Here is a 24,871-nt window from a genome sequence, read left to right on the forward strand (position 1 = left end):
GGCCCCCACAGGCTCCATGCCCTGAACCTTGATAGTATCACTCAAGCAGCCTGAGGTAGAGATATAATCCCAAACTTCAGATGACTTCAGCCAGGAGCTTCATGTAGATATTAAACAGAAGAAGAGAGTACCAAGAGCCCTGAGACAGCACACAAAGGAGAGGCGACCAGCGGGATCTCTCCCCCATCAACACCTACTGGAACCAATTCCAAAAGGAGGAGAATCAACACAACACCTTGCCACCCTCTCCTACTCCTAGAGTGGGTCCAGAAGAATATCATGATCATCAAAAGCCACTGAGAGATTAAGTACAACAAAGATGGACAGACTACCCTCATCTTGCTACTGGCAAAGATCATCCAAAAGCATGATCAATGCCATCTTAGTCCTATACCTAAGCTTGAACCATAATTGAAAAGGCTCCCGAGAACCCACTTCTTCCTCTAAAGTTGCAATGCACCTATCTTCTCTACAATATTTCTACAATTGTACAGAGTGGTGCAGTTTAGTAATAGCTCATTGAGGAGAGGGCAAACCTTTGCCTTCTTAAGAGGTAGAACTACCCTTTCCTTCTAAGGGCAATTAACCACCACTAGAACCTAATCACATGTCCCTTCCTAAGAAGCCTCAGCCAGCCAGGAGGGTCATGGATCTAACTCAGAGGTGTCTGCACTAACAACCCCAAGTACCATGTTTACTTTCTCACTTCCAACAGGATGAAAGACAGCCAAGCTAGAACCAGCCGAAGTAACCTCCACAGGACCTGTTTCAAGACCAGAGACCAACCCAGAGCAGATTCGATCAACTTTGTCCATCAGCCTAGTATTCTCTTCACAGATTCCTGTGTGTGAACCTTAGAATCACTTCCACCCAAAAGATCTGAGGTCACACAAACCAGGCCACTGGACAGCTATCTGGAGATATAATAAGGCAAAGAAATATTGACATTTCTCTGGTCTTATTGCCACACAATAGGCCCTAAGAGCAGCTCTGATTCATGTTCAATCAATTCATTCCTTGTCACCTCCAGAAGTGTTCTAGGATCTCTTCTCCAGCTTCAGTTCCTTACCTCCTCCATATATCAAGGGAAGTTCCAGGATCCCCACTTAGGGAAGGGGAGGTCCTTCAGGATGATGCATTATCTGGAAATCAATCATTCTATCACTGGCTATCAGCCATAATACTTAAATTCCTATGTGCATAGAAGTTAATAGTTCTGAAAGTACTTTGTTGTCCCTCACATTCTGGCTATGAAATTCCTAGAACGCAAACATCAAACTTTGTCTTCCACCTAGTCAGACTTATCTTAGTCACCACAAAATCATCATGATCTCAACATTAACCACCACCACCCATCCCTCTTTGTGGCAGCAATTTTTACCAGCAAATCCAGAGGAGCCAGGATTGAAGCAGAAATGTTCATTACACAAATAAATGCGCAACCACTGAGTGATGTCTCTTGTCCTCTCTGCCCGTGTAAGAAGTGGAATATTAAATTATGGATACTGCTCAATTTATAAATGTCTAGGGCAGAGGTCCCCAAACTTGGCAACTTTAAGACTTAAGAATTCTGGGAGTTGAAGTCCGCAAGTCTTAAAGTTGCCAAGTTTGGGGATCCCTGGTCTAGGTAGATTCTTAATCATCCAAGTCATGGTTATCCCAAGGGTGCTTTTCCAAAAGGCAACTAGACTTCCTTGATTGTTTTTCCTTGAAAATGTTTTGCTTCTCATCCAAGAAATTTATTCAGAACTTGAATCAGAAGCAAAACATTTTCAAGGAAAAACAAGAGAATCCAGTTGCCTTCAGGAAAAGCACCTTTGGGACCTCAACTTATAACTTATAACTATTCATTTAGCAACCATTCAAACCATTCAAAGCTACAATACCACTGAAAAAAGTGACTCATGACCAGCCCAACTGTTGTAGCATCCCCGGGATCATGTCATCATCGTCTGTGGCCTGCTTCCAACAAGCAAGATCAACACAGGAAGCTGAATTCACCTAATGACTGCATGATTCCCTGAAAAAGCTGCCATAGTTTGCTTAACAACTATGGCAAAAATATTGTAAAAATTGGGGTCAACTCATTCAACACCTGCCTTACCAAGCAACGGAAATTGAGGACTATCTGTAGATGGTGGTTGGTCTGCTAACATTTCTCTGCTAATGTCATGCCCCTTTCAGAGTCTGAATCTGAGGAGGAAGACAAACAGCTGACAGGGATTGGGAGTGTGGCTCCGTTGGCTGAGGAGGAAGCTGGGGAAGGGCAAAGTCTGGCTGGGCAGAGTAGGGGAGAGATAGAACAAGGGAGAGGGAGTTCAGAGGAAGACCCAGGCCCACCCCATCTTCATCCTAGTGCATGCAGGGAGGAACGGAGAAGAGAGCAACGTGGCTTATGGGGGAGGAAAGGGCCCTGATTCCCTTCATTAGCAACACCTGGGAATGAAAGTTTATAAGAACTGAATGCTGACTACGGCAGCTGCTGGGAGCAAACGTGACTTTATCCTGTGTTGTCATTGCTTATCTGTGTTCCTGGTGTTTTCCCAACCGTGTGAGTTCTGCCGTGCCTTCACATATGGAATTCTTGCTCCTGCCCTGCCAAACTAATTACCTCAGTTTGGTTGATTGGACTTAAAGTTACAGTTTGTGTTGACCATGTTTTGGATTTAACTCTCTGCAGTCAAAGGATGTTCCTGGAAGAGTTTTTCTCCAGCCAGAGGGTAACCTGGAGGGGCAAAGTTGGAGGTAATAAAGGGGCCCTTATTGATTATCTGACTGTGTTGTCTTCATGCCATGCCCCAGGTCATCACAGCTAATATTTTTTATGCTCTTGTCATCTTAAACGTATATCCAGATAAATGTAATGTTGGTCATCACTGAGCTACATTTAGTAAATGCATGGCATTACAGGAAGCTTTCAATGTCGCTGGCTCAGACGTGAGCCTGGCAAGCTGGCCATCTTTTCCTTGCCAGGAAACACCAAGATAGGAAGATGAAGTAGAAAGTATACTAAAGGAGGATTAAACTTTACAAAGATTTGACACTGAGGAGGGAGACCCTAGCTTGTTTACATTACCCAATGCAGTTAAAATTTTGCATCCTGGGATGAAGGATTTCCTACCAATAAAACAAGCAAGATAATTAAAAGCTTATCTCAGTTCCTTGCATGCATCTTCTCATCTTTATGGGAATGACTCATGGGTTTGACCTCATGGGGCTGTAATTTTATGACAAAGGAAGAGGGTTTTTTTTTAAAAAATATCTTTCAACTGGTCGAGGAATTTTGCAGAAAAAAAATCTGCAAAGACAAAAATGCCCAGTTCACTTCAACTTTCTCTATTTGGAAACGCTATAGATAGATAGATAGATAGATGATAGATAGATAGATAGATAGATAGATAGATAGATAGATAGATAGATAGATAGAAAGATAGATAGATACACACACACACACACAGAGAGAGAGAGAGAGAGAGAGAGAGAGAGAGAGAGAGCGCACTTATAATTAGATTCTAAATTTACCCTAAATAGACTGACTGCAGTTACATTAAAGTTTTTTTTAAAAAATAGAAAAGGAGACTTAAAAGGAGACTTATTCCATGCTTCACAGAGACATCCAAGAATAGATAATGATGAAGGAAAATTACTAATTTATAATCTATTAAATATCACCTTTAAAAAGAATAAGCAAAAATGAAGAATGGAAGAAATAATTTTGCAATTCCAAACGCAGCTAAATATAGGGAAAAGTCATATCATAGTTAACTTCTAAAAACACTAGGGCCAACTCTGTTCTGGTGGGGGCAGGGGAGATGTTTCTTCTGCTCCTTAAAAAATGAATGAGGAAAATTTATGGTGGGACAAGAAAGATTTCCTCAAAAGTTACACTTAAGATAACTGTTTAAATAATGTCTAAAGAGAGAAAAGCCATTATCAAAACATAAAAAAGGCTGCCAGTATTTTTCTATCTTTTTAAACTGTTGGAAATTATAGTATCTAGAAAACATACTGATAGACTCACAGGTTACTAAATAAAAATGTAAAATTGTAGGAATAAGGGGAAGATCCACTTACATTGGTCCCTTGATTCTCAACTGCCTTGAAACTCATAAAATTTAATACTAAATTTATGTTGACGTAAAATTTTTGTCCCGATACTCGTTGTTTGTTTGATACTCAGCACACAAGCTAGAATTTATCAGTGTCAGCTGCCTTGTGATTCACTACAATTATTCCTTATAGGAAAAATTTGTTTAGTACTCATTGTTTTTAGTACTCATCGCACCTCCCGGAACCAATTAAGGATGAGTACAGAGGTATCACTGTATTTTTCTTGAAAACAATGGGACAAAATGAAATATATGCAATACTATACTTACTTTTTAAAGTACCCTTTATACAGTGATTTTCAATCTTAGTAGCTTTAAGATGCGTGGATTTCAGCTTCCAGAATCCCCCAGCCAGCAAGAACTGCTTCTCAATCTTAGTAACTTGAAGTTGAATGGACTATAACTTCCAGAATTCCATGCACCCTCGAGTTGCTAAGGTTGAGAAACGCTGCTTTACAGTTCTAAATAAATGGATGCTACTGCCAAGGCCTATCCCATTTTCCAGTGCCTTGAGATTCAGTATAAGACAGGAACATATTGACCTACCTCTACATATGTGTTTCCCAATCAGGAGAACTTCCAGATGTGTAACTTCAACTCCCAGAATTCCCTAGCCGGTTTGGCCATTGTGGAGAATTCTGGGGGCTAAAAGCCACACATCTGGAAGTTGCTGAAGTTGGGAAAGACTGTTCTACATCAAAAGTTAACAAAAGCAAACAAGGCCATGAGCTAAGAAACCAAACCCTCCTCTTGTGAAAATGAATGCTACGTTTCTTTGGAGAAAGAGTTATATTTTGTTGCCCCTGAGAACTGTATTGTTTAACTTGTCCTCTGCATGCAGGAATTGTAAAGATTTGACTGCCTGAATAGTCTTATGTAAACCTCCTGTTCCATAGTTTTTGGAAATAAAATTGGGGAGGAAACACTAATAATATATTAACACCATTCTTAAACATTTTAACATGCCATTTTAAAATAAAATATAAGGAGGTAATATCGATCGTTATGAAAACAAAAAGGAGTAAAGAAATACCCATACTGTACTTTAACATTCCAGCTACTGGACACCAACTTCCCCAACAGTACTAAATATATTAGGATTCTTTATTTTGGAGGCTATTATTTCCACATCTGTATTTGGAAAGTATAACAAGTATTGGTAATCTTCAACTTATGACCACAATTATTAAGCCCAAAATTTCTGTTGCTAAGCAAGACATTTGTTAAGTGACTTTTGCCTCATTTTACAACTTTTCTTTGCCACAGTTAAGTGAACTAACACATTGTTAAGTGAATCTGGTTTATCCATAAACTTTGCTTGTTAGAAGGTTGCAAAAGATGATCACATGATCCTGGGACACTGCCACTATCACGAGTCAGTTGCCAAGTGTCTGATTTTTGATCATGTGACCGTGGGAATGCTGCAATGGTCATAAGTGTGAAAAATGGTCATAAGTCACTTTTTTCAGTACTATTGTAACTTTGAACGGTTACTAAATGAACAGTTGTAAGTCGAGAACTACCTATAATTTCAATTATTCTGAAAACAAGAGAGAGTATAGAAATACCCATCCAATATTTTTTCCATGCTTTTTTTTTACTTTTAACTGCTGGACATGTCCTTCTCCAATAGTACTAAATATATTAAGGTTCTTTATTTTGGCAAATATTATTTCCACACATATATTTGGGAAGTGTAACAAGTGCTATGGGATTCTGCATGCTAAGTGAAAAGGATTGAAAGAGAGCAGATCTGCACAGCATTCACATACCAATGTATTATTTTATTTGACAAAATGCAAGTGGACACCCTACATACAAATTAGCCTATCCATATGCATTAAAAGCAACAAAAATATTTTTTATCCTTTCTGTAAACCAATATCTTAACTGTTCTTATGAAATTCCAAAGCTTTTCACCAAAAGGCAACAAAATAGCGCCATCTTAAATTCCAGACTTTACAAATGTCCTAGCACCAGCATTATATGCAGACGTCCCCGGTGCAAAAAATTGTTTAAAAATGCAGTTGACACAAACCCAGAATATAGCAATAGATATAGCACTGCTTCTCTGTGTGGAGAAAAATGCACTGATTCATGTTTTAACTCTCTAGTGCTCATAGCTGCTTTTTTTTTTTTGAAACCATGTGTGCCTAAAAAGGTTCAGCAACTGTCTTTAAAGATATAGAATTCTACCTGTGCTGAGCAGATCAAGTTTAATTTGTCAATGACCTCTTACAGCACAGGTTAATTCAGTAGAGTGATTCTTTCTTATCTTATAGTCACTGAAACGCACAGGTTTTCTTCTAACAGCTACCGGTTCAGACCGGTTCAAGTGAACCAGATGTTAAAGTTACATCTGGTCTGCCAAACCAGTATTTCAACTGACTGACTGTCCCCGCCGACCCCCTCCCAGGAGTCTCCACACAATGCAGGAAAGGGCAGGGTCCGCATGGAGGCTCTGAGAGGGGGAAAATGGACTTTCCGGAAGTCTGGGAACGGGCCTGTTTCCGGCTTCTGGTAGGCCTCCAGAGCCTGGGGGAGGCTGTTTTTGCCCTCCCAGAGGCCCGGGACAAGCCTCCTGACCCTTTGGAGAGCAAAAACGGCCACCCCCAGGCTCTGGAGGCTCACCGGAAGCTGGAAAGAAGTTCTGGTGGGCCATGCCTATCATGGCCACAATCACCCAGCAACCAGGCAGTGAACCAGTTGCTGGGATTATTGTATCTCACCCCTGGATATCATAAATGTCATAATAACTACTGTAATACATTGGCACCTCCTGAATGGCTGTAGAATTAGCTTTGCCTAATCTAGACACTTTCTGTCGTAGATATATGGACATACAGATTTCAGCTCCCAGATTTCCCATAAACGTCATGGTCACTAGTGAGAATTCTGGGAATTGAAGTTCACAGATCTGGAGGATTCCCAAGCTAGGCTGGTGAAGCTAACTGCACAAAATAGAAAATTTCAAAACCGTCAAAATAGTTTTTTGACTGTTGAGCAAAATATTCAAAAATTGTTCTTTTGGCATTATTGTAGGAAGGCAATACAGGGTGTCCTCAATTTACAACCATAAGCCCAGAATTATGGTTGTAATCTGCCCGTCTTAAGCAGATCCTACGACTACGCCCAATTTTATTTTTGCAGCGATCATTAAAGAAATGGCATGGTCATTAAGATAATTCATTGTCCATAATGGGCAGGTTTTTTTTGCCAGAAAATGGAAATAAATGCTGGTTTCCATTAAAAAAAACCACATCATAAATCATGGTCATATGACTGTGGGAGGCTGCAAATGTAAACGATGGCCGGGGGCCAGGTGAAAAAAATGATCAAGTAACTGCGGGGGGGCATACACTGTAACAATTTGAATTGGGTCATAAGTAGTGCTGGGGAGGTCAGTCATAACTGTTGCTAAGCAAGGAGTGAGAGGTTAAGAATCACCTGTCGTGAATTTTCACATAGCAGCTAGAATGCACTAAGCAACCTGCCTGTCATAGAAATTGTGGGAGAAAAGTATTTCAAAATTCCAGGTACCATTTATTTATTTTATTTATTATTTATATACCACCTTTATTTTATTTTTTTTAAGTTACTCAGGGTCGTGAACATACCCAGTACTGCTCCCTCCTCCTGTTTTCCCTGTAAGAACAAACCTGTGAGGTAAATATAGCTGAGAGACATTGACTGGCCCAAAGTCACCCAGTAGGCTTTCGTATCTAAGGCAGAACTAGAACTCACAGCCTCCTGATTTCAGGTCTTCTTTGTGTTGAACTAGATGCCACTTGACTTGTCCAGGCAATTTCTCAGACAAAAATGCGAAAATGGTTGGCCACTGTCTCCTTTCATAATGCGTTTTTGACTTCCCAGTCTAGACTGGAATTTCCTAACAATTTCACATTCAAGTACTCATCAGGCCAGTCCTGCTTAATTTCTGAGTGCAAAGTCAGTCAAGTGCATTCAGCTAAAACCAGTGGTTGCAAAAGAGATAAGTGATCATACAACGGACATACTTAAGCAAGTACACAGAATTTCACAAAAGCCCATTTTTGGACCGTCACACCAAGGATTTTAAATCAGAACAATAAAATGAGAAGAGTGAATAAAACAACACAGCCAGAAAATAAAATCCAGATTTTCAAAAAGCAGATAGAGCAAATAAAAAATAATTGGTTCTAAATTTCTTCACGTTTTCTTTGCCAAATATCTAAAACAAGAGGAAGATTTTGGGCAACTTGAGATGGGTTTTCCCATTATTTAGCATCCCCACAAAATAGACCTCATCTCCAAGGCTACTACGTTGCTTGCCAACACCTTCTTTTGGAATCTGACAGGATATGAAATACACAGCGAGTCTCCAGATCATTTACTTCAAGCATACTTCGGAGCCTCCAATAAACCCTACTGGCATCCTTAGAAAATAACAATTAGAGGCTATGTTACGGAAGCAGAGAACATTCTGGAAAACTGGAAGGGATGGTGAGGAGCAATCTCATTAGCGGTCTTCTGCTAGGTTGAATTATTTCTGTCTGAATATACAAGAAATTCTCGACTTATGGTCATAATGGAGCCTGCCCATTTTGATTGTAACCGGGGGTGGGATTCTACCAGTTCGCACCTATTCGCTAGAACTGGTTGTTAACATTCTAAGCAGTTCAGAGAACTGGTTATTAAAAGGAATTACTGGCCTAATCCTGTAAGGAAGGCAGGAAGGAAACATTCTGGTGTTGCTTACAGAAACTGCCTCTCCATTAACCCTTATTACATTCTTGGCAGGGCTAGACTTCCTGTCTCAGGAACTTCTCTGGAGTTTTTCCCCCCTCCTTTGCTGGTACTTTGCTTGTGTGGAATGACCATTCAAAGTTACAATGGCACTGAAAAAAGTGACTTATGACTATTTTTCACCCTTACGACTGTTGCAGCATCCCCACAGTCATGAGAGGCCAGGTGAGGAAATGGTGCCTCGATGTGAGTGATATTGAGTTGGCCATGCCCAGCCAATAACATGACCACCAAGCCACGCCCACAGAACTGGTTGTTAAAAAATTGAATCCCACCCCCGGTTGTAACCCATGACAGTCATAAAGCAAGTCACCCACATGACTGACCTAAATCTATGGCCTTTGTTTGCAGCAGTCAGTAAGCAAACCAAATGCTTGTTAGGTGAACTAACTGTTTGTTTTGGGTCGGTCTGACTGAAAACCTAAAGTAAATTCAGGTTTTTGGCAAAAAACATTGTAAAATGCAGACATGTGACCACAGGGTGCTGAAATCAGGAGAGCCCCTAGCTAAGATGCAGTTCAGAGAACCCCCAAATCCCACTCCTGGCTGTCCCTGCCTACCCCACCCTGCTCCTCCCAGGAGTCCCCACGCAGCCCGTTTTGGATGCAGGGCACGTGCAGAGGCTTGGGGAGGATGAAAAACGGGCCTCCCGGAAGTTTAGGAAGGCCAGAAATGGGCCTATTTCTGGCTTACAGAAAGCCTCCGGAGCAGAGGTGGTATTCAGCAGGTTCTGACCAGTTCTGAAGAACTGGTAGCGGAAAATTTGAGTAGTTCAGAGAATCGGCAAATCCCACCTCTGACTGGAGATTTTACGGTATCCTTCCCCTGCCACGCCCACCAAGCCACGCCCACAGAATCAGTAGTAAAAAAATTTGAATCCTACCATTGCTCTGGCGACTGGGGAGGCTGTTTTCGCCCTCCCGGAGGCTCAAGGAAAGCCTCTGAAGGCTGGGGAAGGCAAACCACACACACATACACACCCCGTTGCGGTGCAGGAGGCTGACTAGGCCATGACCACCATGGCCACGCCCACCCAGCAACCAGGCAGAGAACCCATTACAAAAATTTTTGAAGCCCACCTCTGCTCCCAAGTGTGAAAAACAATCATAAGTCACTTTTTTCAGTATCGTTGGAACTTCAAACGGTCCCCAAAAGAACTGTTGTTAAGTCGAGGACTAACTATATTCAAAATCTGATCCAGGCCCCATCAGGTCTATATGTCTTATTTGCTAGTGATTTTAAGTGTGCCGTTCAGGGAGCTTTTTCAGATCTAGAATGCACATGAAAGTACTTTGTATAAATAAATGATAATGACCCTGGCATTTAGAAATCTAGGAATAGATGGATCCTTGGCTCTCCAAATGTAATAGCAGGGTATCTTAAAAGCTTGTTATCAGCACAAACTACTGCATTGAATTATCTTCTTGTTTTCCTAAAGATAAAAGTGCTCTTACAGTACCCAACTGAGAGCAATATTTAAGAACAGGGGGGGTAGAAAAACACGGTAGGCGCATTTTGCTAAGGGCAGGGTCTGTCTTCCATTCCCTCTTGAGTTACTCCCTGGTGTTTCACTGCAGGAATATCTTGTTTCTCTGTAAGGGAGGGCTGGAATTTCAATAAAAACTCAAAGGTCATGGACTCAGAATGGGAAAGGGGATGATCAACAAAACCACTGCAAATTTCTAAAAAAGTCAAATATGTAATACTGCACATTCTTACTGCAGCTAGAGTAACCTTTGCACAGTGTTGGAAACTAGCAGATATTCCAACAGAGGAAATGGTTATTCAGAAGATAACAGCCTATGCAGAGATGGATAAGCTAACCTTAGCACTTAAGGAAAAAGAAACATCAGAATATTATAGAAGCTGGGAATGCTGGTATGACTAGATAGAACAAAAATAGAAAATATATTAGTAAATAACGTAAAATGTAAAAGAGGTAGTAATTATATATTCGCAATAAGATGTATTTGGAAATATATCACCAATATTGATAACAAACAAGGAACCATAGACTGTCGACAGTAGAATTGTTAGTTTTTAATCATTTTCCTTCTTCCTTTTTCTTTTTTTTTTCTGTGTGTTGTGCATGTGTTTGTTTGATATTTTAGTTTTATAATCAATAAAGTTTGTTTAAAAAAAAAGAGCATGCCAGGATTCAAAAGGTTAAACTGGATGCGTTTATGAACTAAATAATAAATAAAGCAGATTTAGTTCCTCTTGCAAAAAAAAAAAAAGAACTTTAGAATTAAAGAAAGGGTGTGGAGGTCATTCGTTTCATATATCAAACTGCTTACCAACTTGTGAGGATTGCTATACAGAGAGTTCCTTGACTTGCCACAGTTCATTTAGAGACCATTCGAAATTACGATGTCACTGGAAAAGGTGACTTATGTTGTGGTTCGCCAGCAGCCTGTGCAGACGGCAGCAGAATCAGACAGTGGGGAAGAACGGGGACCATCCGGGAGTCTGGAGAGGACTCGGACGAGGGTACTGCATCCGATGTAGAAATGGGGCCAGGACCATCTGGGAGTGGGGTGCTGACTCTGGAGCCTTCAAAATCTGGCAGCAGCGAGGCAGAGGACCCAGGGGAGCCTCTTCCCAGTGTGTGTGTGCACAGAGCTGCTAGAAGGCAAGAGCAGCTGAAACAAAAGGGGTGACTTGGGAGTAAGACTGGGAGGTGATTGCCCCTCCCATAAGGTATAAAGGACAGGCAAAGGTGAAGAAACCTTTGCAGGAAGCAAAGTCGTTTGTTCTGTTCAGATTAATCCTTGAAGTTCTGTGTGGACTTTGTACTTTGGTTGGTTTTTTATAGTTCATTTGGCATTTTCGTTGGCAGCAATTCAAAGGAGAGAAAGGTGGGTGCTTATCACAAAGGGACTGTTTGGGACTCATTACCAGATAGGAATGAAAATAATTCCCAGCGTTGAAATAAAGCAAGAGTTGTTTTAACTAAGAGTATGCTTAATTACGGTCTCAGGAAGCCTTGGTCAGAACAACTTATGACTGTTTGGCACACTTACAAGCATTGCAGCTTCCCCACAGTCACGTGATCAAAATCCGGATGCTTGGCAACTGGTTGATATTTATGACGGTTGCAGTGTCCCGGAGGTCTTTTGTGACCTCCTGGCAAACAAAGTCAATGGGGAAAAGCCAGATTCACTTAACAGACATGTGACTAACTTAACAACTGCAGTGATTCCCTTGACAAATGTGGCAAGAAAAGTCATAAAAAGGAGGCAAAATTCACTTAACAACTATCTCACTTAGCAAGAGAAATCCTAGGCTCAACTGTGGACGTAAGTCAAGGATGACCTGTATACTGTACATATCTTCATACCTGTTCCTTTATCCCAAAGAGAGTTAAATAGAGCAGCCTTATCTCCTTTCTGAAATGCATTTGTGCCCCACTTCCATCAAGTTGAAAACCATTGCCCAATAATCAAGACCCACATTCCAAAAAAAGACAGAAGCAAGACTTTGGGGGAGGGCCAAAAGGGAAAAAAAAGTTTAAAACTGAATTATGTACAAATGATGAACATGTTATTGCTAAAATGTATATACTTTTATTGAGATTTGAAACAGAAGAGGAACAAGTTAAAGAGTGCATGATAAAATAGGAGAAGAATTTCAGTGATAACATACAGATGGACCAACGGGAGAGAATGTAGAAAAAAGGACACAAATTCACATTGTGTTCCAACTTAAAAGAGAACTTCTTTAAAATGATGTACCATCAGTATAGGACTCCAGAGAAACGATCAAACATGTATAAAATTACTTCTAATCAATGTTGGAAATGTGAAAAATATGAAGAGGCATTTTATTATGCATACTAGACTTGCAAAAAAAAACCCTGAATGAAAATCAGATTCAAATACAAACAATGATAAAGTTTTAAATATCAATGTTCAGATGAAAACAGACCTTTTTGGATAAGGCTTATGGAAAAAATGATTTTGTATAGGATAACTGCAGCAAGACTATTGTATGGACAAAGATGGAAAAAAAATACTAAAATACGCACAACTGAGGAATGGATTGTGATGATGGTAGAATTTGTAGAAATGTGGAAGTGTAAGGATTGGTCACAAAATTACTTTTTCATCACTGTCGTAACTATGAACAGTCACTAAATTAGGCAGTTTGCTAAATGAGGACTAGCTGCTTTCCCCTTTTCTTTGTTTTAGGTGATATTGTTGCATTGTTGGTAGCAAGCCAGCAATGTTAGCCACCAATTGCTTGCTGGAAGGAAGAACCTCTCCACTGCAAATGTTGACCCTAGCTATTTCTTGCACTGCCGTTGCTTTGCTGTGATGACAAGATACACCCTTTAAAGAAGGAAGAAGAAAGTGCTAGAAGGAAGTTCACATTATTTTATTTTTATTTATTTTTATCAATTGCTTACAAGATAATAGGTTTAAGTATAAACAAAGTTATGAATACATGGATACATATAAGAAAAATAAAAAAATAAAAGAAACAATAGGACAGGGACGGTAGGCACGTTGGTGCGTTTATGCATGCCACCTACAGACCTCTTAGGTCAATAGTAGACAGTCTAAGGTTAAAGTTTTTGGGTTTTGGTGAAGAAACTACAGAGTCAGGTAGAGTATTTCAGACATTGACCACTCTGTTGCTGAAGTCGTATTTCCTGCAATCAAGTTTGGTGCGATTAACTTTGAGTTTGTATCTATTGTTTGCTCTTGTGTTGTTATGGTTGAAGCTGAAGTATTCATTGACAGGTAGGACATTGCAAAGTATGATTTTATATACCATACTTAGATCAGACCAAAGAGGGCGTAATTCAAGGTTTTCTAGGTCTAGAATTTCAAGTCTGGTGGCATAAGGTATTCTGCAACGAGTAGAGGAGTGGAGAACTCTTCTTGTGAAATATTTCTGGACTTTCTCAACTGTGTTAATATCAGATATGTAATGTGGGTTCCAGACTGATGAGCTATATTCGAGTATTGGTCTAGCAAATGTTTTGTATGCTCTAGTTATTAGTGTAATATTACCAGAGAAAAAGCTACGTAACATTAGGTTAGCAACTCTTAACACCTTTTTGGCTATGTAGTTACACTTTGATCATTAGAGATGAGTACTCCAAGATCCTTGACAGAGTTTGGATCATCAACATTATGCTAAAGCTGGTTTGGGAATTTTGGGAATTAAAGTCCACATCTCTTAAAGTTGCCACGTTTAGAAAAAAGTTGTGCTAAAGCATAGTACAATGTGTTTGCTTTTGACTTGACACGTCATGTGAACTGTAGCAAAGACGAAGACTTTGTGCCAGTTTGCTCCAAATGAGTCTTTTCACAGACATTGAGACAATCTGAACTGGTCTCTCCACACGTCATCCTTAGCGAAGCGTGCAAACCAGCATCTGCATTTCTTGTGTCAGATGAGGAGACCACATCTTTCGCCTTCTGTTCTGGACACTTTTTACAGAGCACAAGTGAGAGCATTTTAACAAACTGCATCACTGTTTGGTTTGGTGGCTGCAGTGCCTTAGATAGAAAGTCCATACAGAGAATGGTAAGGAAGCCGAGAAGATCATAGGAAGCTTACTTCCTGGTATTCAGGATGCTGCTTATAACTGTTATGTGCTTAGAACTCAAAGCATTGTTAGAGACCCCACACATACACCTTACAGTCTGTTTCTGTTGTTCTCTTCTGGGAGGAGTTTTCGGAATATTTCTAGCAGGACTACCAGATTCTGTACTAGCTTTGTTCCCTACATACCATCCATCTGGTAAACTCACAAGATTCTTTTCTCTCACCATGTACAGGTGTACATCTGAAGTAGACTGTGTTGTTTCTGTGACATATATGTGGGTATATGAATAATTCTGTATTTATCTGTATTTATTTATTCTGTTACATTATGTGGTGTATATTGGAAGCAGTGACACTTTGAGAGCTGAATGCAATGATATTTCACCTTAACGTATGCAGATTAGTATACATTCAAAATGACAATAAAGTTAGTATTCTATTCTATTCTATTCTATTCTATTCTATTCTATTCTATTCTATTCTATTCTATTCTATTCTTACTCTACTCTACTCTACTCTATTCCTACTCTACTCTACTCTACTCTACTCTACTCTACTCTACTCTACTCTACTCTACTCTCTTCTCTTCTCTTCTCTTCTCTTCTCTTCTCTTCTCTTCTCCTCTACCCTACCCTACCCTACCCTACCCTAGTTCTATTCTACCCTATTTCTATTCTACTTCTACTTCTATTCTACATAGGGTAAACTGGACCCTTTGGGCAGCTTCATGTGCCCCCGTTCCCATGGTGGCAAAAATCACAGGAGTAAACAGTTGTTAGGCAGGGCAGGTAGCAAGAAGTGGAAAGTATGGAAAAAAGATTTGTCTCCCAGGCAATGCCAGGTGGGAGAGCTACAGCAGATGCTGCAGTGGGCTGGGGTCCAGCCCAGACCCACCACTTGAAGTAAGAGACTCATCCTGCCTCAAGCGAGAGCCAGCCTTGTATCCAAGCTCCCTCCCTCCCACCTCCAAATCCGGCTGAGATGGCCAAGCAAGTCAATCCTTTTCCAAATGCTCATTATGAGGGATGGCTGCCACCCGCATAAGATACCGAGCAGGAATGGCATTGAATGGAAAAGTTTCCCCTCTGTTGCTGCATAACTCAGGCCTCCCCTGCAGAGAAATATATTAGCGAGGCGTTTGGCCAAAGCGCAGCAATGCTTGCCAAGGAAGGAAGGGATGGAAGGTCCTGCAGGAAATGGGAAACACAATTATTTCTTGCAATATCTGAGATGCACCAGGGAGCCCAGCATTCCTAAGGAAAGCAAGTGTTTTATTTCAAATATCAGGTGCTAGAAAGCAAAAATGGGGGGGAGGGGGAACCTGCAACTTTTCAGAAAGGATCCTGCACCGGAAATCACCCCTCATACACCTTCCCTGCAATTGGGAATTTTTTTAGATTAAAAAAGATATTCGTATCCATGCTAAAAGTTAATAAACAGCCTTGCAAAGGGACAAATGGTAGGTGTATAAAATGCTTTAGGAATTAACGCAAAGCATGAATCCTGCAATTTTAAAAAAGATAAATTTCATCCTCATTTGAAAAGGGGGAGAGAACTATTACGTTCAAGACAGGTAATCCTCAACTTACAACATTTTGTTTAGTGACCATTTGAAGTTACAGCGGCACTGGGGCAGGGGGAAATGAGTTTTAACTGTTTTTCACACTTATGACGGTTGCAGCCTTCCCTTGGCCACATGATCAAAATTCAGCACTTGGCAACTGGTTCACATTTATGACGGTTGCAGTGATCCAGGGTCATTTTGCGACCTTCTGACAAAGTCAGAATAGGGAAGCCAGGTTCACTTAACAACCCTGTTATGAACTTAACAACTGCAGGGATTTGCTTAACAAAGGTGGCAAGAAAGGTCATAAAATGAGGCAAACCCCACTTAACAATGGTCTCGCTTAGCAACAGAACATTTGGGCTCAGTTGTGGTTGTAAGTTGAGGATTATTGGTATTAGGCAGACTCAGGCCAAGTTTCTTGTATGTCCAATGTGGTGTAGTAATCAGAACAGTGTCCCAAAGGTGCTTTTCCGAGAGGCAACTGAACTTTCTGGTTTTTCTTTGAAGACGTTTCGCTTCTCATCCAAGAAGCTAGGAAGCTAAACATCTTCAAAGGAAAAAACAGAAAGTCCAGTTGCCTCTCAGAAAAGCACCTTGGGACAACCATGAACTGGAGGACTGAGAATCTCCACAGAAAAGTGTTCCTCAAGCTGTTGCCCTCCAGACGTTATTGACTGCATGCCCAGAATTCCCAGTCAATTATACCTAAAATCTTTGTTTAAAACTGATTGATTATGCAGCACACTGTCTGCACTATCTAATAAATACATTTTTGTAAAAGAAATTTCTGTCCGCCCCTTTAAATTTAAGAGTATTTATATCTTAACAGCAGTCAAAACTAGCTTATCTCTGCAAATGGAAGTTAAAAGCGCTGGCTTGTGTATGTGCCAAGTTCAAATAATGAACTTCCTCTCTCTCTTTTTTAAAAATGAGTTATGAGGTGTTTTGGTTCACAAGCCCTTAGCAACTTTGAGGTTAAGTGCTTTTGAAGTTCTTTTTTAAAGTTTTGTTTAAATTAACTTCAGTATTTAAACGAATAAGTACCTTATGTTTAAAATAAGCTCAGTATTTACCAGAAGTGCCTTCGAAGTGGCAAAGGACAATAGCAATACTTAGTACTAATGCAATAGTTTTGAGTGTTCGTTGCTGGCCTGAGTGGAAACATTTTGGTTTGAAAAACCTTCCTGCTTAGCTCAGAATTATTACTGCGTATTTGGTGGTGAAGACAGTGAGATATACCATATCAGAGCCGATTCATTTATTTATTTAGAACAGGGGTCTTCAAACTTGGCAAGTTTAAGACTTGTGGACTTCAACTCCCAGAATTCCTGAGCTAAGATGACTGGAGGAGGAATTCTGGGAGTTGAAGTCCACAAGTCTTAAAGCTGTCAAGTCTGAAGACCCCTGATTTTAGCGTATGGCAAATACATAGACTTATAGTGGTTCAAATGTTAATGTCCAGTCCACCCAGCCATTCAAGGACAGGATGGTCTATGTTAAAAAAAATCAGACATTGGGCTGGTATAAACTCTTGATGGACATTCGGACACAATGTGATAAATATTTTGTCGAGGAGCACCACAATCACACTGAGGGGTAGAGACAAGACCCCACTTAAAAAATGTATCCTGGCAGACACCATGTTGGATACAGATCCTGGTCAGAGTTGACAAATGCTGGTTATAAAGATCAAAATCTGGCACCTTTTGTGTAGGCTCCTCTACGTAACTGCCTGTATCTGGGCATTCAGCAGCTCATTTGGCAAGAGAATGCAGAGATAAGCTAGTTTTGACTGCTTTTAAGATATAAGTACTATTTAATTTAAAGGGGTGGACAGAAATTTCTTTTACAAACATTATTTATTAGATAGTGCAGAATGTGCGCTGGACAATAGATGCAGAAACGTGGCCAAAAAAAAAGAGAAAACAGAGTGACTGTTTGAATTAATATAGCGCCTTCTCCAACAGCCTGGGTGTTAACACACAGAGACAAAAATTCATGGAAATGCTTTCAAAAACCCCGTGCTCAAGTGAAATGGCTCAGTTACGAAAGGTAGACGAGGAAGCGAATCATGCTTCCTTTTTTCCAAGCTGGAAAGCCCAAATACTAGTTTAAATGAGATAAAGTTCAAACATGTTGGCTTAGTTCTGTCTGTTTTCAGTGTACTTTTGCTTTCTCTCTAACATTATGTCCATCCAAGTTTAATTGGAGAAAACAATCAGAAAATGTCATTCAGCACGTCTCTATTCAAACATCACAAAATGTCCAAATATAGTTGGTTTGGGGTTACCCCAGGGGTGGGATTCAAATTTTTTAACAACTGTTTCTGTGGGCGAGGCTTTGTTAGTGGGTGTGGCTTGGTGGTCATGTGACTGGGTGAGCGTGGCCAACTCAACATTACTCACATCGAGGCATGCATCTCCTCGCCTGGCCTCTTATGACTGTGGGGATGCTGCAACAGTCATAAGTGTGAAAAATGGTCATAAGTCACTTTTTTCAGTGCCATTGTAACTTTGAATGGTCACTCCACACAAGCAAAGTACCAACAAAGGAGGGGGAAAAAACTCCAGAGAAGTTCCTGAGACAGGAAGTCTAGTCCTGCCAAGAATGTAATAAGGGTCAATGGAGAGGCAGTTTCTGTAAGCAACACCAGAATGTTTCCTTCCTGCCTTCCCTACAGGATTAGGCCAATAACTTCTTCTAACAACCGGTTCACCAAACTGCTTAGAATGTTAACAACCGGTTCTAGCGAATAGGTGCAAACCTGTAGAATCCCACCCCTGGGTTACCCGATATGCTATACAGATAGTTCTTAACTTACGGCCACAATTGGGAGGGGATGGTAGCGTGTGTGCTTAGGTGCCTCTTAATCAGGATCTTTAGCCTGGACTGTGAAATAAATTCATCTTCTGCGTAATGATGCTACTGTACTGTCTTCTACATAGAAGCTCCCTCACTCGACTGTAAATTGTGAAGGACATTGAATATCATAAGAAACCTGGTTGCTGTTGTTATTCATAGCTAAGGAGGAAGAAGTGAAGGATCCAACTTCCACTTAGACTCACTATCAAGCATGACCAAAGAAAGCCTCGGGGATACAGGAAACTAGTGCAGATTCCAGATCCAGACAAAAAAGCTATTGAGTCTCAGAAGGAGCTTGCCTGGCTTGAACGTGGCTTGCTGCTACTCCTCCAGGCAGAAGCTCCAGACTTTCTCCACTCCATCCCCTCCCCGACTTCCTTCTCCGTCTTCTGACAGGCTCCACCTGACCTCCTAACTTAAGCCTTCTGCGGAGAGGTCAAATAGAAAGACTAACCCCCAGGAGGATAAACCACATCAAGGAATGAAAAGGAAAAGAAAGAAAAGGAGCAGAAGCAAGTTCCATTCCCCACACACTCACACTCATGCACACACGTACACACACTTCAAATCTCCCCAGATGGAAATAAGGATGGTTTTACATATATTTATTCTGGAGATAAACTTGAGAGCAAGCCAACACAATCTTACATACCAGCAAAAAAAAACAACAACTCAAAAAAGGCTCTGAATTAGGTAGGGGGTGTTCCCTCCACCCATGCACTTACGAATGCAAACAGGCACATGCGCACAAATACAGACACAATACACAAGCTTCTAGTTCGCTTTGTATTAAACAGTCTCGCTTCAAGGCAAGGAACAATTTTAAGCTTGTAACATTTTTACATGATGGGAAAAAGGGTGTCCTACGGAAAAGGATAAAGTAGTCCCAGGCTCATTGGAAAGGACCCTGATCAGGGGTGGGCTTCAAACATTTGAGCAAAGGGTTCTCTGTCCGGTAGCTGGGTGGCTGTGGCCATGGTAGGTGTGGCCTAATCGGCCTCCTGCACCATGGTGAGGGGGGGGGCATTTTTGCCCTCTCCGGACTCCGGAGGCCATTTTCCTTGAGCCTCCGGGAGGGTGAAAGCTGTCTCCCCGGGCTCCAGAAGCCAGAAACAGGAACTTCTGGGAGGCCCGTTTTTTCACACTGACCGAGGCTCCATGAGCACCCTGCACTTACTTGCATCTAAAATGGGCCGCATGGGGATTCCTGGGAGGGGAAGGAGCCAGGAGTGGGATTTGAGAGGTCTCCAAACTGCGCAGAATCTTAGCTAGGGGCTCTCCTGAACTCCTGCAAACCCTCAGCAGCCCCACCCCTGACCCTGATGTTGGGAAAGACCAATGGCAAAAGCAGAAGGGGATAGCAGAAGATGAGATGGTTAGATCGCTGGCTGGGGAATTCTGGGAATTGAAGTCCACAAATCTTAAAGTTGCCAAGGTTGGAGACCCCTGCCATAGAGGGCTGACAGACAAACAGATACAGGCAGATAAACCGACAGATAATCAAGAGTTGGAAGGGACCTTGTAGGTCATCTAGTCCAACCCCCGCCCAAGCGGGAGACCCTACATCATTTCTGACAGATGGCAGCCAATCTCTTCTTGAAAGTCTCAACTGATGGCACTCCCACAACGTCCGAGGGCAAGATGTTCCATTGGTTGATTGTTGTCACTGTCAGAAAGTTTCTCCTTATTTCCAGGTTGAATCTCTCCTTGTTCAGTTTCCATCCATTATTCCTTGTCTGGCCTACAGGCGCTTTAGAAAATAGCTTGACCCCTTCCTCCCTGTGGCAGCCCCTCAAATATTGGAAGACTGCTATCATGTCTCCCCTGGTCCTTCTCTTTACTAGACTAGCCAAGCCCAGTTCCTGCAACCGTTCATTGTATGTTTTAGCCTCCAGTCCCCTAATCACCCTAGTTGCTCTTCTCTATACTTTTTCTAGAGTCTCAACATCATTTTATAATGTGGTGAACAAAACTGGATGTAGTACTCTAGGTGTGGTCTTACTAAGGCTTTATAGAGTGGCATTAGTCTATTATTAAATGATCAAACTCCTATTAACTACAGTTGAACACACTTTGTTTTCTGCCCTATCATACTTCCACTTCTTGTCAGCACTGCGTTTTAGGTGGTAAATTGTTAAGTTGGTTAAATTAAGAACTGAGAACTTATTTTTTTTCCTTGATTTTGGGATCATTTGTTTCTAAAAATAGCCATGCTCCCTCTACTGGCAGGAACAGGATTTAATCCTCTTCCGTTATACAGTACAAGAGTCTGAATTTTCCTGCTTCAGGAAATCCTTTCTGTATCAATTTGCACTTGAAAGAACAGATCAGGGGTAGATCAACATGGAGAAAATCTATCTATGTGGTTACCAGAAGATGAAAATGACTTGATAGTACATAATCAATCAATCAATCCATGTATATCAGAATACCATGGATATCAAATGGGGGATAAAATAACAAAACATGAGCTATGGAGCAAATCTTCCTTTATTTGCAATCCAACATCGGATGCAAATATGTAAGTAATGATATTTGCATCATGATTCCTTGAGTAAATTACAATTGGCTGTATGTATACAACATGCTATGAACTCTGAATTTAAATAATGGTTGAGTTTATGCACTGCTTTGTCGTGGGTTTTTTTTTTAATCTTGATTTGCTGTATAGACCTCAATCAATTCAGCTCACTCAATTGCACTGTGCTGAAAATTGTGGTTTAAAACAACGGCTGGGTTTGTGCAGCAAACTAAAGTACATAAAATCAAACCGTCTTTGGCTTAGCGCAAAGTAGGACTAGAGCTCCTACCTATTAGAAAATCAAAGTGCCAGTGCTTGTAATTTGGGGCATAAACAAAGTACCTGTTCATTGTGATTTATCACTTCGCAAATGCTGGCCTCTGCTGAAAGAATGAAAAAGGCCATAATTAAAATCATATTCACTGTTAGAAGAACCAACAAGTCTTCAAAAAATTACACATGTGTTTTCTTTAATCCTTCCCTACCCAAAGTTGAGGGATCTGTTAGCTAAACTTGAAACTCTAGTTTTGAAACATCTGGTTCCCTCTGAGTTAATGCACTACATATGTTAATTGTGCTCCACACTGGAATAAAACAAGACGCAATGAAATCACCTAAGGTTTCTGAGTCAAGGACCAAGGAGGTCTTTTCAGTTCTGTACAGCAAAGGAGGGTAAACCTCAAGACACTTTGCGGAAGATTAGCATGCATTTTCCACTCCTAGTCATTTAGTAGCAACAGTAAATAACCTTACTTCACTCTCTTAAATTAGGATGCCTAACCAAGGAATTGTGGGAGAAAGCAGAAACAGATTCATGGATGGAAATACGTGTGTGCCGGCTCTAGTTCTGGAATGAAAATAAATCCCTGCTGAGTTGTGCATCTGCTTGAAGACAGCTTGGGTCTACAGTTACACACTGAACTTTCTGAGCAAGTTTTCGGCATTGGGGTCTAGCTGGTGCATCTCAGGCAGGTTCTTGAACTTGCAAGCCTAAAATCTGCTTTTTCCCTGTGGCATTAGTAGACAGTGTTGTTTCTGAAGCTGGAAGACTCCCGTTGCTCTGTGCCACGAAGCTCAGAAAAGGTGGAACTGCCAAGCAATGAGTAGGGGAACACTCCCCGTAGAGCAGGGGTGTCAAATTCAAGGCCCACGGGCCAGATCCGGCCCGTGGGGTGCTTAGATCTGGCCCACGGGGTCACTCTGGAAACAGTGAAGGACCGGCCTGGGGTGCATCTGCAGCAAAAACAGGCTCCCGGTCTCTGTTTTGGGCTGGGACGGCCTCCTGCAACCCTCTTCCAGTGAAAACGGAATTTGCTGGCAGGGGGTGGAGGAGGCCATGCCAGTGGCAGCCCAGAAGCCTCAAAGAAAAATGGAGATCAGGAACCCGTTTTCGCTGGACGAGTGCTCGGGCCACCACAGGCACCCCAGACACGAGTGACGTCAAGCTGGCTACGCCCTCTGGCTACACCCTCCCGACCTCCCTGAGATCAAACACAACCCTGATGCAGCCCTCAATGAAATCAAGTTTGACACCCCTGCTGTAGAGCAGTGGTCCCCAATCTTTTGGGCAACAGTGGTGGAAAACAATTTCCCCCAAAAAACAGACCGGGGGATGGTTTCACACGCAACCTAGATCCTATGCATGCACAGATGAAGTTTCGTTTGCTTGCGTGGCCAATTCCTCAGGGGCTGCCAACTGATACCAGTCCTCAACCCAGAGGTTGAGGATCCTTGGTGTAGAGCCAGGATGGCGAAGCTATGGCACAAGTGCTAGAGGTGGCACACAGAGCCCTCTCTGTGGGCATGTGAGCTGTCACCCCAGCTCTGCTTCGCCACGCCTGCATGCACACTCCTCCCGCTGGCCAGCTAGTCTTCGGGTGTCGGCCACACATGCATGGGGGTGGATGGGTGGCAGACGGGGGGGCAGGGCGATGCACAGGGGACATGCATGCATTGCATTTTGGGGGTGCACGCACGCACTTTTGGCACTTGGTCCTGAAAAGGTTAGCCATCCCTGGCATAGAGCATCTAGTTCTTTCAATACAGATAATGCTGTTGGGCCCAGATACTCAACAATGTTGGTGAGGGGAAAACCTTATCCTATTCCATTTCTTAGGTCTGAACCTTCTGATACTGAAAACAAATTCCTAGTCTGAAATGCACTCACCTTATTCCTCCTTTTGAACTTTGCTGGCCATTTGGGGACTGGGGCCCAAATTATGGTGTGAAGCTAGTTTAAGATCCTGGTTTGCTCCCGAGCTGACGGTTGTAATTTTTTGTCTGACTTAAACAAGAAAGCCACCGTCAGTTGCAGAGATTACAATTAATTCTTGGCTGAGTTCTGACTTGAAAGAATTATAAGTGCGGGAAAAAGAAGGTATCATATCATAAGAAATCAAGATTTGATCAGGCAAACCAAACTGATAAATCTTAGGGATAATTAACTAGAATCTGCAAATTCAGCAACGAATAGCAGCAGCTATGAGAGAGTTCTATTCCCAGTTAGCCACGTGCTCTACTTTTCTTTAACCTCTGTCTGAAGGGATTGTCTACAATATTTGAAGCAGGTGGGAGATCATGGCCGAGCTTATCTAGGCTCACAAGCTAAACAAGGTCAAGCCTAGTTAGTGCTCCAGGGAATCCCAGTTTAGCGACCAGAGTAGGAAGTTGGGCAAACATTCTAGAAGAAGTCAGTCAGCAGCAAAGCTCTTCTGTATTGTTTCCAAGAAAATTACATGAATGTGTCCTTGAAATCAGCGATTGTTGAATCCTTCTTGAAACTTTTATTTCTGTTTGAAATTCTGCCCAATCAGCTTTAAGAAACAAGGGAGAAAGGAGCTCATTCTATTAATCAAATGGAATTAGCAAATGCACCATGCATGGTGGCTGTACCTTTCCCTATTATAGCATGATATGCTGTGTGTTTCTGTTACAATGACTTCCAAATTGCCCTCCGCTCCGTGTATTAATCAACAGGACTGAATCAAACTAATGCATTAACAACAGGTATACCAAATCTCTGGGTTCTCTTTTGTACTATGCAATTCCCCTCTTTCTGTTCTGACTAAGGCTTCCGAGACCATAACTAATCACATGCTTAGTTAAAACAACTCTTGTTTTATTTCAACGCTGGGAATTACGTTCATTCCTAGCCTGTAATGAGTCCCTCAAGATAAGCACCCACCTTTCTCTCCTTTGAATTGCTGCCAACGAAAATGCCAAATGAACTATAAAAAACCAACCAAAGTACAAAGTCCACACAGAACTTCAAGGATTAATCTGAACAGAACAAACGACTTTGCTTCCTGCAAAGGTTTCTTCACCTTTGCCTGTCCTTTATACCTTATGGGAGGGGCAATCACCTCCCAGTCTTACTCCCAAGTCACCCCTTTTGTTTCAGCTGCTCTTGCCTTCTAGCAGCTCTGAGCACACGCACACTGGGAAGAGGCTCCCCTGGGTCCTCTGCCT

General features: G+C 41.6%; 1 protein-coding gene across 4 annotated transcripts in view; it reads right to left on the reverse strand.

Annotated features, from left to right (window-relative positions):
• COL26A1 (collagen type XXVI alpha 1 chain) overlaps window positions 1–24,871 on the reverse strand; it is a 202,460-nt gene that overhangs the window by 159,318 nt on the left and 18,271 nt on the right. The window lies entirely within an intron of this gene.

This window comes from Pseudonaja textilis, chromosome 1, assembly GCF_049901715.1.
Source record: "Pseudonaja textilis isolate UNSWEBS1 chromosome 1, rPseTex1.2, whole genome shotgun sequence".
In the NCBI taxonomy this organism is placed as follows: domain Eukaryota; kingdom Metazoa; phylum Chordata; class Lepidosauria; order Squamata; family Elapidae; genus Pseudonaja; species Pseudonaja textilis.